Raw genomic sequence first — 19,459 nt, 5'->3', positions numbered from 1 at the left:
CAGCTGTGCACACCGTCCGGGATCGTCCCATGCAAGAGGCCGCATTCCTACCAGAAAGCTCGCCTTCATGCATAGCGTTCGTCGCCAGCGTTTCCAGGAAAACATTACTGTTACATAAGCTGCAGTTGCCAGGAAGCGTGAGAAGCAGACAGGGAGCTTTGAATGCTATCCTGTTCCCCTCTTAAAGACGAAGCTTAAGCGTACTTCATTTTTTTTAAATTTATAGATACAGCCCCTCTATCCTCGAGCCAGATTAAATATGGCTATGTTTTGTCGCAGCATAATGATTCCACCTTCCACGACCACGTAAATTAGAGAAAAGGCTTCGTTTCTTTTTTTCGATCTGCTATCGCCATTTCTGGTTTGGTCGCGAATATATACATCGTTATTAACTGTCCAACAAGGCTTCCTTCCTGAACATTATGCAAATCCATGACCACGTAAGCTCCGAAGAGCCCTGAGTTTGCGAACAACCATTCGATTTGTTCCTCATACTCTACTTTATTTACTTATTTATTTATTTATTTATTTATTTATTTATTTGCACATACTGCAGCCCAATGTAGGGCTATAGCAGGAGTGGGAACATTATACATTACTATACATTACACATTAAAAACACACATAAACACAAAAAGATCAATGATTAAAAAGAAGCGCTTTAGATGCTAGCGAAGTGCTTACCAGTGGCAGCTATGGAATCTTTTAGTGATAGTGAACGAATGTTACCGAGTAGAGAATTCCAAAGCTCTATTGTGAGTGAGTGAGTGAGTGAGTGAGTGAGTGAGTGAGTGAGTGAGTGAGTGAGTGAGTGAGTGAGTGAGTGAGTGAGTGAGTGAGTGAGTGAGTGAGTGAGTGAGTGAGTGAGTGAGTGAGTGAGTGAGTGAGTGAGTGAGTGAGTGAAACAACCTTATTCGGTCCACAATAGACGCGAGTACGTGGAAAAAACAATGTTTGAAAGTGCTAGTACGGGCATAAATAGGTGTTACGTTCAAGGCGTGGGAGCTACGGCTACAACTTGCGTTAGTAAATGCGATATAGTTACAGTCAGAAAGACCAGAGGTGTAGTTATTAATTGCATATAAAGGTTTATTGCTCCAATGTAATAACGTGAAAGTAATGGCTCAATGTTCAAAGATTGTTGCGCCTGTGTTGGTGAAAAAGCGCGGCTGAAATTCTGGCAAATGAAACGGACAGATTTTCGTTCAGCGTTATTGAGCGACCTTATTTCGCATTGTTTGTAGGAGAACCAGACAACGAATGCATATACTAGAACAGGGCGAACTAGCGTTTTATACAATAGCAGTTTAATATCGCGAGGGGTCTTAGCTAAAGTGCTTTAAGCACAGAAAGACATGAGGGATTGGGGAAGACGGTGGTGGTCATCAGTGGAGTTAATATATTTGTATAACGCGCAGTCATCTGTATAAAACATTATTTTAGTTGAGGCTCTACGAGGTAAATTATTGATGTATATTAGAAATAATAAACGGCCTAGAACGGATCCCTGAGGAACGTATCACGCAACGTCGACAGGAGTTGAGTCTACTGAGTTAAAGGAAGCAAATTGTGAGAGTTAACGAAGAAAACCGGCTATCCAAGAAACAATAAAGGCTTTTTTTTAATATGGCGTTTAATTTTACCAGTAGTTTAGAATGAATCACAGAGTCAAAAACTTTAGAAAGTCATTAAAGACAGCCTCCACCTGATTACCTATGTCTAGGTTAGAAGCGATATCATGAACAAAATCGACTAATGGCGTTACAGTACTATAACTACGACGGAAACCACGCTGGGCAGATGTTCGAACATCATTAGTGTTAAGGAATCCGATTATATGTTTGTGAATAATGTGCTTTAACATCTTGCATGACTGGGGTGTGAGAGATGCCGGCCTGTAGTTAGGGAGAAGTTGTTTATCACCTGATTTATACAAAGGAAGGACTCTGGCTGTTTTCCATTTAGTTGGTACTTCATCTGAGCCTAAGGATTTCTGGAAGATTAGAGTAAGGTACTGAGGTACTTTGCGCTTTCGATAAAGCATGCTTCATAATTTGCAGTGTAAAGCCAGAAACATCTTAATGTTGCCATTACGACGATGTGAAAATTGTTTGATCATAATGGTAAGAAGGGGTTACATTATTAGTAAACTATTTCAAAAATATTCGATATCGGATCCGATTCGCTTCTGGCACTGTTCGATTCGTATTCCATTTCGCGATCTCAATAACTGCAATTCGGAAACCCCTACCGACCAGTTCAATCAACCATTTTTACGCGATGATTCGGCGTCCAAGGGAGCGTACTATAGTCGTATGTACCAACATGATCATACATTGAATTTTCGACTGTTTACGTCAAGTTTCAACAAACGGAGCAGGCAACTTTTAGACGCATCGTACATCATGTGGGACACGCATGTGTCTCTTCCTTTAAACGCGACAGATGTGGAAGAGTGCTCGATGGCGTATCACCACCACAACCAAATTGGCTATAGTCTGCCACCCCTGGCTGGTCACGCAAGAACCTTCGATGGCGGCGGTCAGACAACAAAGAACACGAGTATTCAAGTGTTCAAGTATTCAAACTTCTTGTACTACTCTTCTGTTTTTCAAGACAGCTGCTTGTTTATCTTGGTTCGATGGTGACGTTTATCGGCGAATTCGAGCCGTTGCTGCCGACGCATTCGATTTCCGGCCAGTGAAGATTTGCTGAATTTCTCGCTTCTTCTTTTCTTTTATTTTTTGCGTTTGTTGGAAGCTGGATGGAGGCAATGTAAGGTTTTGTTTTTACAATGTGTAGTTCCTTTGCTCAAAAGTTCCCAAGTCACTTCCTCGCAAAACTTAGGCTAAAATTTAACTGAAGTTTCGTTGGTTGGGCTCATTATGCACAATCAGATATGGTCGTGCAGCAACTCGACCTTGAGCTGTTTTGTGTTAAATTTTTGAAGATTTGCCTAATCTAATTGAAAAATTGCGATCGTTATGCTAACGCTAAGTTTTCACTGGTAGCTACAGCGCGTTCGTTGAATTTTGTCTGAATTTTTATTTGCGAGTGTGTGATGATTTCGCTCAGCCATGTCAACACAGGTAAATCTGCATAAAATCACCACTAACGATTTACTTATCACTTCGCGATGAAATTTCTGAAATGGGGAGCTGACTGTGAATGCGCATTTAGTCGGCATTGAATCGATTTCACCAACCGTGCGGCATTAGAGCGTAAAAAGGCATTCGGAAGCAGGGTCTGCATTCACAAGGAAGTTCGTATATCAAGGAAAATAGCAAACTGGGAAAGTCTGCAATGATTCATGTTTCAAGTACAGCGTTCTGTGTAGGTATTCGCGTTACGCTTCAAATATGCAGCACTTCGTTTGCTAGAACTGTAAGAACACGTGTAGGCAAACCGAGAGAGCGCGCATGCTATATTAAAGGGTGGGTCGCATAATGTCAAAAAGTACTTACGAACGTAAATCTTTTTCAATATCGACGTTTCTGAATTTGACCTCGGCTGTTTGACTCCCCGTATTGACGGGCCTTGCTGCGATGTGTTTTCGTGTTATGGAAGTAAACGCGACAGCCTCCGGCAATTCATTTCGTCATTCTAAAGTGTTTGTATATGCAAAAGGACAAAAAATATCCGGCTCCATTCCACCCTGTGAAACTGGATGCACAGCGAAGCTGGTGCGGTCGTTAGACAAGCACCACCACCACAGGCCACGTACGTCACGCGCGCGCACCTGTACGGAAGTGCAGCGTACATACTCATTCTTGTAAGCCCTCCGCCTGGTGCAAGCAAGTTAATGAACTAATTGCATTTCTCAAAGTAAAATGTGTCAGAAAATTCGTAAAGTACGACATGCACACAAACTACAGACATGACAGCATTGGATTGAAATTCGAATATACCAGAAAACATAATTCTGTTACGCGGAAACTCAAACACAATCCCCTTTTCCAGCTGCCGTTTTTTGGATGAGCAATCCACGAATAATCCCGACCATTTAGAGGATAACAGCTGCGCTGTAAAACAGAAAACGCATTACGGAATCATGGCTCAAGTATTTCTTCAAACATGATTCAAACATTTCCTCGTAGGCATTGGAATTAAATGCGCTTCGTCGCTAAACAAAAAGAAATCGAAAGGGGTGCGGGAAGGGGAAAGGTAGTTGAATGTACGAATAGCTAGTGTTCCAGCTTTTTTCTTCTTTCTTTAATGCCCGTCGTATATGCTAAAATTTCACATGGACAATGATGCCACTACATACGACATACAGCGATATGTCCTGATCCCTGGTACGTCGTGTGTGAGCCGCTGCTGTGCCATAGTCGTCATCATAGTGCCTTCATCCTCATCATACCGTCGTCGTCCTCGTGTGTTATCATCGCGGAGTCGATCGCCTGCTTCCTAATAGTCGTTTCGCATCATCGAGCGAGCTGTTCTTACTTAAGGCAGCACATGAGCTATCCTTTTAAGGTTCATCCATAATAGTTACTTCTTTATTCCATAACAGATGAAAACTTAATTTGTGGTGATAAAGCAGAAACGCCATGTCAGAATTTTGTCCTTTGAGCATTTCCATTGAATGTCCACCACACGGGTGACGTCTCTCGGGCTCTGTCACCGGCCCTTGTGAAATGGCCTCTCAAGGCTTCCCTATCGAAGCCGTGACTATCTCCAGGATAATTAATGTTTGGGTCCACAAATAGACACTCTCACAGAGTGTTCATCCTCGACAAAACATATTTAGCTTCTATACTGGCATATATTTCTGCATGCGCATGTCTGTTTACTAGCGAAAATGGCGATTACAGTTTTGGCTACGTACATGCGCTACAGGCACACGGTGCCAAAAAACTGACGACACCATTGAAGAGTCCTATAAACTACACTTTTCCAAAACTGAAATAAAGTATTGTCGTTCCTCATTATATGACACCGTCACGTTAAACGGCAATGTTGTTTCTACCTGGCTTGGCTGCACTACTTACGCAACACGAAATTAATCGAACATTTCATCGCTGTGGCCATCGAATTATGCTTCTTGCTACTGATAATAACGCTTTTATTTTCTCTTGCGGCACAAACGTTTTTGTTTGCAGCATAAATCTTCTGGCATTGTAATGTAATAAAACTAGAACATTGAGAAAAGCAGAAATCTGAAATATTCCTCTTGCCTCCTTTTCCTCTTTATTCCTCTTGCTTCGCAGAATATTGATCAATAATACATACTGCGTGCCTCGGACTCGGCAAGGCTAGCCTGTGCGCATGGTAGTTAAGTACTTGCAGCGTTAAAAAAAGTAAACATTGCTAACTGGAAAGTCATTGGGTAGCTAGCCCTGTGACACGGGGGCAAGCTTTCCGTTTAGTTCTTTATTAGCAGACACGGAATGGAGCTCAATTCTGTAAGCAAACATCCCCAATTTCACTACGACCTCTTTTCAGAAGCACATACATGTCTTCGCTCCCACGCCCACGGAATGGCTCGAGCATATGCCGCTTCATCGTCGCCGGCCTGCCCGTTTTGTAAGTCCAGCGATCCGCGCTGTCCTCCCACCTGCCACCCTCCGGCTCCCAAAGCTCGCGGATCACGCAAACCCCCACACGCGACACGTAAGCCGCCACGGACACAAAACGCTCCTTCGCGCGTAAAACGCACCGATGCCGCCATTACACGAGGTGGTCCGCGGTTGTGTACATGCGTATTTCGCTGTTCAGTCGTTGCTTATAGCGTGCAACGACTAGAGTAGAGGAAGACAGTCTCAATGCTTCTAGAGGCCTACTGTAAGTCGACCGCAGCCGCGCTCTCCCCCCCCCCCCCCCTCCTCAAGCCGCCACCACCCCTTGTCCGTCCCCGTCCCACCTTCTCGTCTGTCCCCGAAGTCCCCCACCCGTCCGAATATCCGAGTCTCAGTCACGAAAACATCTGCACCTGTCCTGGACGCGGTGACATGCAAGTGTGTCGGCAATGGGATCTGCTCGAGGAGGGATGCGTGAACACGGAACGGGTGTACGTGTGTGTATACATGCGCAGTCCTGTTTCCAGGATTGCAAAAGAGAGCTTCGGCGTTGGTTCATCAAAGACACGGTAGCTCCTTTGCGATTATGATTCGTTTCGTGAGGATTTTCGATGTTGGGAAACTAGCAAAGAAAGATACTCTTGACGGAACGTTTGCGTAAACGGTGTCGACTGTACTGGCAGCATAGTACGTAACTGCAGTGTAAAATAATTTACACCTAAAAAATGAATAAACGAGCAAGTCTATCTATACCGCACATCCTTACACCCTTTTACGGTGTAAGGATGTTAATTAAGATGTTAATTAGCATAACTATGTCAATTATTCAAATAAGCATTTTGATTTCTCGTAGAAGTAATGGCTGCTTCATAGAGGAATTTTTGATGAACGGTTAGAATTGTGCTATCAGCCACAGGCCATTTTTTAAAATTTTGTGCAGCTACAAAAGCGGGCTGCATAAAAGCGAGTTAATATGCATCAACAAGCCCAGCTAAACACTCTTCTCCAAAAAAGGAAAAAAAAATACCACCACCCTGTATATACAACAAAATGACTCGTCAGGTGTCCACATCGTAAGTTTATACCACGGTTCAAAAGAACGTTGCGCGCCCAGCCTGTACCCGCCGAGAAGCCACTGCATGGCATGAAGCCGCTCCCTCTGGTGACCGGCACACACAGGCCGGTTTCCCGTGTCTTGTTCCCCACGATGTCCAGTCCCCCACCGAGGCAGAGCGCTAAGCCTAATCCGGGGACCGCAGCGCGCGATGCTAAATGACAGCCCTCGCGCGCGTCTGTCGCTCTCATGGCCGCTGCACGAAACGGAAGACGCTCGTCAGGCCCCTGCTTTGACGACTGCCCTTCACTTCCCGAGTCATCTATTTTTCTTTTCTGTCTTTCCTTTACTTCGTTAGCTTCGTCCTGCCGTCTGCGTGCCTATATACCGTGTGCGTGCCGCAAATTGCATCGATTGCTCATCGTTTTCCTTGCATCTTTTCCCGTCTGCTTTTCTACTTCGCTCTTTCACTTTCCGGTTTCCCTTCCCTCTTTGATTTGTTTGTTTTATTTTTCTCCCCTTGGTGGTTTCTGGAGACGTATATGTAACGCCTCGGAGGTGGACACCCCAGAGGATCCCACGCGAGCGCGCATACGTTTATGAGAAACCGACGATTCTGTAAGCTTTGTTCCTCCTTTCAGCAAAGTGCTCGATCGTAAGCCTGCAACTACACTTGATAGTGCAAACATTGCGGTAAACGACGGAACGAAAACGGCGCCATAAGAGGCAGCTGAGTTCCCGCACCCGCAGTATATACTTCGCAGGAAGTCGTCGAAGACGACCCAACTCTATGTGGCGAAGCACCTGAGGCCTTCGAGGCGTTTCTTTCCATTTTTTTTTTATTTTACCGTTTTCCTCTTCTTCACGAGTTCACCACGAGAGAGCAGTATTCTCAAACCCACTTGACAGGCCTGAAGAAAGATAGATGGTGTTGTGGGCGATCTGGGCGCACACTCGAACGCATTTTTTTTCTTTTTTCTTTTCGCTTTCTCGTTGGTGGGCGCCTCGCGTGCGTGCGGCACCCTTAACGCATGCCGTGTCCGTCGCCTCGACGACGGCGCGAAAACGCACCGCCGCCTTCACTGCGCGCGATCCTCGACCGGCGCGTATCCGCAGCTGAAGCCGCATGCTGCGCGCACCGGTCGCGGCTGCTCCTTGCAGCGGCGGTCTACCGCTTGTTTACCTTGTTGAGTAAGCGTGGTGGCAAGGGCCTATTTGGACAAGCGCGTGTCACGCAACTCTGGCTATTGGTGACGGAGAGAGGGGCACTTCTGGCGCGGGCATGCATGGTTCTCTTGCACTTCCCGCCCGCCGGTTAGCATTAGCAGCGCTCGGTTCGCACTGAGAGAGTGACCGTTGGCCTGTAGCGATTGAGGCGCACTTGCGCCCAACCTATACACCCACCCACCCCGCCTCCCCCTCCGCACCCCCAACCCCCTTTCCGAGTGTCTCCCTCCAAGTACCCACCAAACTTTTGTATTCTTGTAAGGTTTGTCTTCTTTTTTTTAAAATTCATTTCACTTTTGCTCTAAGTGGCGTGTCTGTGGATGTATGGATGAGCTCGTGAATCCACATGCGTGTGTGTTTGTGGTGGGGGGGGGGGGGGGGGGAGTCAAGCGGTGGGGTTCTTGTGAATCATTGCGTGAGTGAACGCGTGTGTGTTCTTTGCCCGATGATTGGACCCGCGCTCAAGCGGTAATTCCGCGGAACGGTGGTGTCATCGTTTCTATACCGCGTTGCGCACTCTCGGGCCACATGTGGTGTGTGTACAAACAGTTTGCGTAGCTCCAGCTCTCTGTGCCAACTGGAAGCGACTTCCTGTCGTTACGCGCAAATGCCTGCTGCGCATCGTAATGGCGAACGCACGGAAATCGGTGAATGGTTCCCAGATATAATGGGCGTACGCACGGAGACAGAAAATGGAAGGAAAGCGCAGGAAGCCGTACTGAGGAAGCAGGACAGCGACTGCCGTGTAGAATAGGATAGGTTGTTCGCTGTATTCTCGCAGTTCGCTGAGCCACCCTTCTGAATTGGGCGCTGCCAATTAAGAATGCTGTGGTTACAACAGTTACTGGGCTTTCTAATACTCACTGTGCGCGTATATGCACGCGTGATGCTGTCGAGCTGCATCTACAAACCACATCCCAAAGCAGCCAATCAGCTTATGGCAGAAAGCTGAGATAGTTGAATTTCTGATAACTGATGCATTTACAGCAGTTTGGAAGAAAGTGAAAAAAAATTCGGCGAGCAAAGGAGAACAGGACAGGGAGGACGCTGCTCCCTCCTTTGACTGTAGCTGACTTAGTGAATATTACTGATCTGACCTCATGTATAGCGCACGTTTTTACACGTTCACCTGTAACATTCCAAGCGGTGAAGATGCATCACTTATCAGAAATCCAACTAGCCCAGCTTTCTGTCATAAGTTGGTAATTTCTTGCTGTTACATGCTTTGACTTTATAGCTGAATAAGTGAATCGTATTGACCTGACTTCGTGTATAGAGTGCGCATCTCCACGTTTGCTCTTAAGCCAGCGTCCTCCCCGTCCTGTTGTTCTGTTTTAATTTGTAAATTTTTCTGTCTCCTCCCAAGTGCTGGAAATGTACCCGTTGTCAGCCAGCTAGCGTCTAGCTCATCTTTACAGACTCATGTGCTGCCCTATTTTCTCTGAAGTCTTCACTCGCTAATAACCAAGAACCGAATTCAGAACGCTTGTAGTTCGTAAGTGTTCTTTGCTGCTGGCGGGTCGACTTTGCCAATCGTATGTCCAGCATGAGCATTGACAGGATTGGCGAACAATTCTAGCGCAAGAGGTTTTAGTGAACAGGCGCCCAGCTTGACAACCACATAAACTGTTTTCCCACAGGAGGCATGTGCTGCTGCACAGGGTTGCAGTGCAATGGCTGCCCTCTAACTGCTGCATAGTGGGCAATTAACACTGACTCTGCTGCCCGTTTAGCACACAAGAACTCCCCAGAGTTAATCCTGATACATTTTACAAAAAGTCACCGTTCAACTTCAGTGTCTTTTGCGTAGCGTTCGCAACGTGCTATCTGGATCGACCTGGAGTATGCAGCATTGCACGTCTATTTGCCCTTACGAACCAATGTTTGACTTACATATACCGCGCATTCGTTCGTTCGTTCGTTCGTTCGTTCGTTCGTTCGTTCGTTCGTTCGTTCGTTCGCTCGCTCGCTCGCTCGCTCGCTCGCTCGCTCGCTCGCTCGCTCGTTCGTTCGTTCGTTCGTTCGTTCGTTCGTTCGTTCGTTCGTTCGTTCGTTCGTTCGTTCGTTCGTTCGTTCGTTCGTTCGTTCGTTCGTTCGTTCGTTCGTTCGTTCGTTCGTTCGTTCGTTCGTTCGTTCGTTCGTTCGTTCGTTCGTTCGTTCGTTCGTTCGTTCGTTCGTTCGTTCGTTCGTTCGTTCGTTCGTTCGTTCGTTCGTTCGTTCGTTCGTTCGTTCGTTCGTTCGTTCGTTCGTTCGTTCGTTCGTTCGTTCGTTCGTTCGTTCGTTCGTTCGTTCGTTCGTTCGTTCGTTCGTTCGTTCGTTCGTTCGTTCGTTCGTTCGTTCGTTCGTTCGTTCGTTCGTTCGTTCGTTCGTTCGTTCGTTCGTTCGTTCGTTCGTTCGTTCGTTCGTTCGTTCGTTCGTTCGTTCGTTCGTTCGTTCGTTCGTTCGTTCGTTCGTTCGTTCGTTCGTTCGTTCGTTCGTTCGTTCGTTCGTTCGTTCGTTCGTTCGTTCGTTCGTTCGTTCGTTCGTTCGTTCGTTCGTTCGTTCGTTCGTTCGTTCGTTCGTTCGTTCGTTCGTTCGTTCGTTCGTTCGTTCGTTCGTTCGTTCGTTCGTTCGTTCGTTCGTTCGTTCGTTCGTTCGTTCGTTCGTTCGTTCGTTCGTTCGTTCGTTCGTTCGTTCGTTCGTTCGTTCGTTCGTTCGTTCGTTCGTTCGTTCGTTCGTTCGTTCGTTCGTTCGTTCGTTCGTTCGTTCGTTCGTTCGTTCGTTCGTTCGTTCGTTCGTTCGTTCGTTCGTTCGTTCGTTCGTTCGTTCGTTCGTTCGTTCGTTCGTTCGTTCGTTCGTTCGTTCGTTCGTTCGTTCGTTCGTTCGTTCGTTCGTTCGTTCGTTCGTTCGTTCGTTCGTTCGTTCGTTCGTTCGTTCGTTCGTTCGTTCGTTCGTTCGTTCGTTCGTTCGTTCGTTCGTTCGTTCGTTCGTTCGTTCGTTCGTTCGTTCGTTCGTTCGTTCGTTCGTTCGTTCGTTCGTTCGTTCGTTCGTTCGTTCGTTCGTTCGTTCGTTCGTTCGTTCGTTCGTTCGTTCGTTCGTTCGTTCGTTCGTTCGTTCGTTCGTTCGTTCGTTCGTTCGTTCGTTCGTTCGTTCGTTCGTTCGTTCGTTCGTTCGTTCGTTCGTTCGTTCGTTCGTTCGTTCGTTCGTTCGTTCGTTCGTTCGTTCGTTCGTTCGTTCGTTCGTTCGTTCGTTCGTTCGTTCGTTCGTTCGTTCGTTCGTTCGTTCGTTCGTTCGTTCGTTCGTTCGTTCGTTCGTTCGTTCGTTCGTTCGTTCGTTCGTTCGTTCGTTCGTTCGTTCGTTCGTTCGTTCGTTCGTTCGTTCGTTCGTTCGTTCGTTCGTTCGTTCGTTCGTTCGTTCGTTCGTTCGTTCGTTCGTTCGTTCGTTCGTTCGTTCGTTCGTTCGTTCGTTCGTTCGTTCGTTCGTTCGTTCGTTCGTTCGTTCGTTCGTTCGTTCGTTCGTTCGTTCGTTCGTTCGTTCGTTCGTTCGTTCGTTCGTTCGTTCGTTCGTTCGTTCGTTCGTTCGTTCGTTCGTTCGTTCGTTCGTTCGTTCGTTCGTTCGTTCGTTCGTTCGTTCGTTCGTTCGTTCGTTCGTTCGTTCGTTCGTTCGTTCGTTCGTTCGTTCGTTCGTTCGTTCGTTCGTTCGTTCGTTCGTTCGTTCGTTCGTTCGTTCGTTCGTTCGTTCGTTCGTTCGTTCGTTCGTTCGTTCGTTCGTTCGTTCGTTCGTTCGTTCGTTCGTTCGTTCGTTCGTTCGTTCGTTCGTTCGTTCGTTCGTTCGTTCGTTCGTTCGTTCGTTCGTTCGTTCGTTCGTTCGTTCGTTCGTTCGTTCGTTCGTTCGTTCGTTCGTTCGTTCGTTCGTTCGTTCGTTCGTTCGTTCGTTCGTTCGTTCGTTCGTTCGTTCGTTCGTTCGTTCGTTCGTTCGTTCGTTCGTTCGTTCGTTCGTTCGTTCGTTCGTTCGTTCGTTCGTTCGTTCGTTCGTTCGTTCGTTCGTTCGTTCGTTCGTTCGTTCGTTCGTTCGTTCGTTCGTTCGTTCGTTCGTTCGTTCGTTCGTTCGTTCGTTCGTTCGTTCGTTCGTTCGTTCGTTCGTTCGTTCGTTCGTTCGTTCGTTCGTTCGTTCGTTCGTTCGTTCGTTCGTTCGTTCGTTCGTTCGTTCGTTCGTTCGTTCGTTCGTTCGTTCGTTCGTTCGTTCGTTCGTTCGTTCGTTCGTTCGTTCGTTCGTTCGTTCGTTCGTTCGTTCGTTCGTTCGTTCGTTCGTTCGTTCGTTCGTTCGTTCGTTCGTTCGTGCGTGCGTGCGTGCGTGCGTGCGTGCGTTCGTCCGTCCGTCCGTCCGTCCGTCCGTCCGTCCGTCCGTCCGAAGAGTTCATTCCAGACGCAAGGTTGACTTACTGCCTTCTTGTTTCCGTTGAAAAAGTGGGCTAAGAAAGCTGAGAAAGCCGAAAGGCATGTACGAGCGCCATGACGGAGATAGGGAAAAGATAGTTGCGCCGTATGCGCAAGGTCTGTCTCATCGTTTGAAGAAAGTGAACGTGAATACAGTATATTTTACTGTCCGGAAACTGTTAAGAATTCGTAAGGCTATACGGATCGGTTCGTTTATAAGCCGCGTCGTGGCCGGAAGAAGCAACAGTCTCCTTTTGTGCGGTGCAGCACTGCTCGCGGTTTATTCCATTCTGTTTTCGAGCGGTAAAGTATACTGTATACATCTATAGGACAAAACTAAATGTACCATTGATAGGTTAATGGAGTATAAACAAAAATTAAACCGCTGCAGGAATCTTCGCTCTTTAATCATTGCTGTGTGTTTTACAAGAGTGTGGATAAAGACACTCCGATAAATCATGGAAGCCAGCTGGATCACAAAAGCCGGAGACTGATGCGCTTGTGCTCTGTGCGTGTATCTATCTATCTATCTATCTATATATATATATATATATATATATATATATATATATATATATATATATATATATATTCAGTGCTATAGCACTGAATAGGAGTCGAATGACTAATCTGGATCCTGTAGGACGATACGCACGATGATTTGCGTTGTTTTGTTTCCGTGAGGGACAGCTTACGATTCGTGTTGAGCTTATGTACGAATACGTCGCTTTTCCAAATAAAACATATTGTTGAACGTAAGTGCACCGCCCGTGTCTTCATATTGAACTGCTATACTCCCCGTATAAATGTCGGACCAACCGCAGCCTAAAAGTTTTTGCTCATGACAACTTATTTCCCCAATGCCTTGTAATTGACGCGCGTCCAGTTGATATAGGATGGTTCTACGCAACCGACAGTTGCAGACATACCTGATTCTTGTCTATTCAACAACATTCATTCATTCTCGCAGCGTTTATTATGATTTTACTCCGCCATAGTTATCGATGCCTGTAATTCTGCAGCTTTACCTTCAGCGTCGGTCCTGATATCCCTCCCTATCGTCTACCTCACTCAGCCGTTGTCCGGCATGACCGTGACCCTCACGACTACAATCGATACCCCTTCTATGCTCTCGTCTGACTCTCCAAGTCTCTCGCTGTGTTCGCCCAGAACGGAAATGGCCAAACTGACCACGTTCGTGCACTCTCGATGAAGTTACACTGTCAAGAGATCGAGGGAGAGAGTAAGCTTTTATGTTCGTTTCCTCCTCCTCATCCTCCTCTTCCTCCTCCTCCGGTGTTGGAGCTGCTGACACGGAGCGTCGTTCCCCAGGGTGCCGTCCAAGCGATACTGCCTGCACTGAGAAGTCACCGTCCCATGTCGTCACAGCGCGCCGTCATCTCCCGAAATGGCCCGAACCCACGGCGAGTGCCGCGGGGTCGAATCAATAGACACGCTGGCGGGCCGCCGCTGACCGGCTGCTGGCCCTCCTTCGCCTGCCTGTTGGCGGCAGCGAGAGCCATTGCGGACGAGCCACTTCTCTATGGCGGTGATGGACGCCTCGGGATCACGAAAGGCGGCCATAAGTCCCCGCAACGACGACTGCGGCACCGTTGCGGCAACAAACTCTCTATAGTGCGGGCTGCTGCTGCAGTGGCCGCCCCACGGTTTGGGGACGTCGTAAATGTAAACGCGAAAAAGAAACGTAGAAAGAAAATAGAGAGAAGCAGGGGAGTGACGGTAAACCAAACAAAACTGGAAACATCACCACCATGGATTGTAAGCTGGTGAGCGGGTGGCTTTTTTTTTTTGTCTGTATACACTGTCATGTTTGCTCTCTCCTCGTTTCCCTCTCTCACTCTATCTTGCTCTGTACATTTATACGGCTCTGCCTTGAGTGTCTGTGTGTGTAAAAACTGGCGGGTCTGCTACAGGCTGTGTGCTTTTGGAGTCGTTTTTCTCTGTCTTTGTGGCTTCGTGCCGGCCGAAGAAAAGGGTCGGTACGTAGCACCCACCTCCCACGTGTGTGTACCTGTCCCGTTCTGTCGGCAATCCACTAAAAGGCCCTCGACGGGACAACGAGTGGGGAGTGCTTGGGGAACCACAGAAAGCGAAGCGGTAGCGGTGTCCTCGGTGCCACCGAGGTTATACGAGGAAAGGATGTCCACCTTAAATGCATGAGCAAGGGAGACGTGCTGAGCGAGAACTGAGGATGGCGACGTTAATGCACATGGGGGCTTGATCCCCACATAACGTGATTACGCGAAGCGGTCCTGGGCACCCGTATAAACAGGGAGTGCAGGTTCTGCTAGCTGTGCGCAGCGATGTCACATCGAATAACGATGTCGGGAGGTAGCTTTGAAAGCTCGCCGCTCCCGTGCTGAAGCGCAGAGCTCAAAAAGCTAATGTCGCGAAGCGGTCTTCAAGAATGGCGAGTGGCATGAACTGGGCACACCGAAAAATGTTAAACACGCACAAATCAGTTCTTCGCTGAGCGTCAGTAAGCGTATACTCTGCATCGTTCTTTGTAGTTGAGCTGTGCTGTTTTGCTTTGTATCGCATGTGTTGCGTTTCGCCTGCGACACGTGGTTTTGCCGGCGCGACTGCGGCGGGGCGGCAGACATTTTGGCCCGTTCGTCGTCGCCGCAACACTCATCGGCAGGTGTTTCCAGGCGCGACTGCGGCGATGCGACCGCAAAAGATCATCCTCTCATTCCAGTCATTGTGCCCGAAACAGGCGATGCCAAAGCAGGGACCATCCTCTCATTCCAGTCATTGTGCCCGAAACAGGCGATGCCAAAGCAGGGACCATCCTCTCATTCCAGTCATTGTGCCCGAAACAGGCGATGCCAAAGCAGGGACCATCCTCTCATTACAGTCATTGTGCCCGACCGGCAGCGCTACAACAGGGTGCTACGAGATCGTGCTCGACAGGGTGCTACGAGATCGTGCTCGTCATGGTGCTACGGCATCGCTACGACAGTGTGCGTCACCATTAGCCCATTGTACATTCACGTGCTCGTCTTTTGAGGGGTTCCTTCTTGCCCTCAACTGCGAGAGTATAAAAACAGCTGCCCCCGGACGCAAAAAAGGAGGGGCTCCGATTTCTTCTGTTGAGTGAAGTGCTCTCCCGTCTCTCTACTTCGGTCAACCTGACCGCCAACTCTTTGCGATGTTAAAATAAACAAGTTGTTTTGTTGTTACCAGTCGACTCATGCTTTGCCGGGACCTTCGGATGCTTCCAGTTGTACCCCAGGCCGCCAGGCCAACGCTACCCTTGGGGCTTGCGACCCAGGTACAACCACGGGCGTCAGCGCCGAGTTCCCAACAGATCGTACCAGCAGTCCGATCCAAACATCTGGTTGGCAGCGGTGAGATCGCCTACGACTTCAAACAACTGTCTGCCAGCGGTGGGATCGCGACAACGGAGGCCAGCAGCGAAGAGATGCAGTTGACTGTATGCTGAGCAGCTCAACGACGATCCGGGAGCAGTGCAACGAGCCCTGTGTGATGACTGGTTGCCTGCAGCGGAACGACTGCGCTGGACTCTTGGCTGCGAGGTTTGGTGAGTGCGGGACTTTCTTCTTCTGAGCTTTGCCAGGCTTTTGTTAGTGTCAGAAACAGAGCTGGTAATTGTGGTTGTCGTTGCTGCCGGGTTAGTTTGCGGCAAGACAATAGTAAGCAGTAGAGAAAGCAGCATTCAGAGCAGCCATGGATTTGAAGTCGTTGCGCAAACCGAAATTGTTGGAGCTTGCAAGAGAGTTGGGTCTGGATGTCTCAGACAAACTCAGAAAACCAGAACTGCTAAAGGCTATTCTTGAGTTAGAGGCTGAGGATGACGAGCTGTCGGAATGCCTTGAGACTATTGAGGAGAGAGAAACTGCAAAAAGACAGGAGCGCGAACTTAAAGAGCAAAAAGAAAAAGAAGAGCGCGAACGTAAAGAACAGAAAGAGCGAGAGCAACAAGAGAAAAAAGAAGAGCGTGACCGTCAACACGCTTTGGAAATGAAGCGTCTCGAGATAGAGATGGAACGCGCTCGTAATGGAAGTCAGGCACACGGTGCAGGAGAACGAGTATTGTTCAAAATGACTGACCTGATGCGGCCGTTTAAGCTTGGAGAGGACATTGGTTTGTTCCTGGTTAACTTTGAGCGAACGTGCGAGAAGCAGGGGTTCTCTCGGGAAACGTGGCCACAGCGCTTGCTCACTTTGTTACCCGGCGAGGCGGCCGACGTAGTCGCTCGCTTGGATAGAGAGGAAGCAGAGGATTTCGACAAAGTAAAATCGAGTCTGCTAAAAAAGTACCGGCTGTCTGCGGAGGCGTTCCGTCGGAAGTTTCGGGAAAATGAGAAAGGCAGAAGTGAGTCATATACAGAGTTTGCGTATAGGCTTATGTCGAACATGCAGGAGTGGCTCAAAGAAGAGAAAGCGTTTGGTGACCACGATAAAGTTCTGCAGTGTTTCGGGCTAGAACAGTTTTATAGTCGGTTACCGGAGAACGTGCGATACTGGGTCTTGGATAGGCCAGACGTTTGTACGGTGGCTAAAGCCGCTGAGCTAGCCGAGGAGTTTGTGACGCGTCGGGCTCGCGGAGCTAAGGACGGTCAAAAGGGTGAATTTGGCTCGAAGTTTGAGAGGCCGAAGTTCACACCCATGAGAGCAAAGGGGAACACGCGTAGTGCGGATGCGAGTGAAAGCAGTCCGACCAGACGTAAAGAGACGGCGGCAGCCAAACGCAGAAAGCGGTTCGAGATGAGGCGAGCGGGCGTTTGTTATACGTGCCAGAAGCCGGGTCACTTTTCGGCGCAGTGTCCGGAAACAACACCAAAAGTTGTGTTTTTTTCAATAGGCAGCACTGACGAGAACATGAAGCTTCTCGAGCCTTACATGCGAGACCTCCTCGTGAACGGGAAAGAGTGCCGAGTGCTTCGCGATTCCGCAGCTACGATGGATGTAGTTCACCCATCTTACATAGAACCCCATATGTTCACGGGCGAGTGCGCGTGGATCAAGCAAGCCGTGGAAGCTCATAGCGTGTGTCTGCCAGTAGCAAAGGTGCTTATTGAAGGACCTTTCGGAGCGCTTGAGACAGAGGCGGCAGTGTCATCTATGCTGCCACCCCAGTACCCGTACCTATTTTCAAACAGGTCCGATCACCTCCTGCGCGAGAAGGGGCTTTTGTTTGGTGAAGCTAGTGTTCAGGCCTTAACCAGATCGAAGGTTCGGGAGCTCGCTGCAAAGGCGGTAGTTGCGGGGCCGACGTTATCAAACAACGAAAAAGGGTCAGAGGCGCAGCAAGCTGATATTCAGAGCACGCCCGAACTGAATAAACTTGAGTCTGTAACGTTAAAGGCGCCAGATACTGGAGAGGAAACGCCCGACGCGGGAAAGTTAGAAGAGCTATCTACTGATTTGCTCATCGCGCCTACGTCAGACGGACTTGATAGGTTGCTAAAAGTCAGCCGGTCGGCTTTGATAGCCGAGCAAAAAAAGGATGGCAGCCTGGAAAACGTGCGCTGCAATGTCAAAGAAGGTATCGCCAGGAAAACTGCGCGTTTTGTGGAAAGAGGTGGAGTCCTGTACCGGAAGTATCTAGACCGAAGAGGAGTGGAGTTCGATCAGCTGATCGTTCCTCAATGCTATCGTCAGGATCTGTTGCGCTTGTCACATGGGGGTTCGTGGTCCGGACACCTAGGAGTTAAGAAAACTAAGGACCGTCTCTTGCAAGAGTACTATTGGCCAGGGTGTTTTCGGGACGCAGACCATTTCGTGAGGACATGTGACACTTGTCAGCGGGTGGGCAAACCAGGGGACAAATCGAGGGCGCCGTTGAAATTGGTACCTATCATTACGGAGCCTTTTAGACGGCTCGTTATTGATACTGTGGGACCTCTGCCGGTAACAGCCACGGGGTACAGACACATTTTGACTGTGATCTGCCCAGCGACAAAGTTCCCTGAAGCAGTGCCGCTTAAAGAACTCAGCTCAGTTGAGATAGTTAATGCACTACTGTCCATATTTGCGCGAGTTGGTTTTCCTGCGGAAATCCAATCAGATCAGGGCACAGTGTTTACTAGCGCTTTGACGACAACTTTTCTCGAAAGGTGTGGGGTAAAGCTGTTACACAGCTCAGTGTACCACCCACAGTCGAATTCCGTTGAGAAGCTCCACTCCGTCATGAAGCGCGTGTTGAGAGCGTTGTGTTTTGAACATCGAACTGACTGGGAGCTGTGTCTGCCTGGGGTGATGTTTGCTTTAAGGACCGCGCCGCATGCGGCTACGGGGTTTTCGCCAGCTGAACTGGTGTACGGTCGCTCGCTTCGATCTCCGCTTCGCATGCTTCGAGAATCGTGGGAAGGTAGGGGCGACGACCCAGTCGTGGTGGAGTACGTGCTTAAGCTCCTCGAACGCTTAAGAAGGGCACAGGAGTTGTCAGGTGAAGCAATGACAAAGGCCCAGCAGAGGGCCAAGGTTTATTATGATCGGACAGCCAGGGCCCGTCGTTTTGAGGTTGGCGATGAGGTCATGATATTGCGCACATCGCTAAACAACAAACTAGACGTGCAGTGGGAGGGCCCAGCGCGAATTGTTCAGAAACTGTCGGACGTTAACTACGTGGTAAGTCTGCCAGGAAAGCGGAAAGCACAGCAAGTTTACCACTGTAATCTGCTCAAACCTTATAGACAAAGGGAAGCAGTGGTGTGCATGATGGTAAACGTTCCTGAAGAGCTTCCGGTCGAGCTTCCGGGACTAGGCTCAGTGACGAACAGGGAAGACACCGGTCAAGTCATTAGTGACCTTATCAGTAAAGCACCGCTGTCGCCTGAGCAGAAAACCGAACTACACCAGCTATTACAAGAGTTTCAAGGTCTGTTCTCTGAGAGGCCTGGTAGGACTTCGGTACTTACTCATGATATAGAACTTACCTCCCCAGAGCCAGTACGATCCAAGGCGTATCGGGTGTCACCCCGCCAGAGCGATATTATGGAGGCTGAGGTAAAGAAAATGCTACAGCTCGGTGTTATTGAGGCAGGTGAGAGTGATTATACCTCCCCTTTGATTTTAGTTGAGGTACCGGGCAAGGAACCTCGTCCTTGCGTCGACTACCGCAGGCTTAATTCCATCACTAAGGATCAAATTTATCCGATCCCTAACATCGAGGAGCGCCTTGAGAAAGTTAGTAGCGCTCAGTTTATTTCCACCCTAGATCTTGTCAGGGGTTATTGGCAGGTTCCACTTACAGA

Source organism: Dermacentor variabilis, chromosome 6 (genome assembly GCF_050947875.1).
Source record: "Dermacentor variabilis isolate Ectoservices chromosome 6, ASM5094787v1, whole genome shotgun sequence".
Lineage (NCBI taxonomy): Eukaryota > Metazoa > Arthropoda > Arachnida > Ixodida > Ixodidae > Dermacentor > Dermacentor variabilis.
This window is presented reverse-complemented; position numbering follows the sequence as displayed.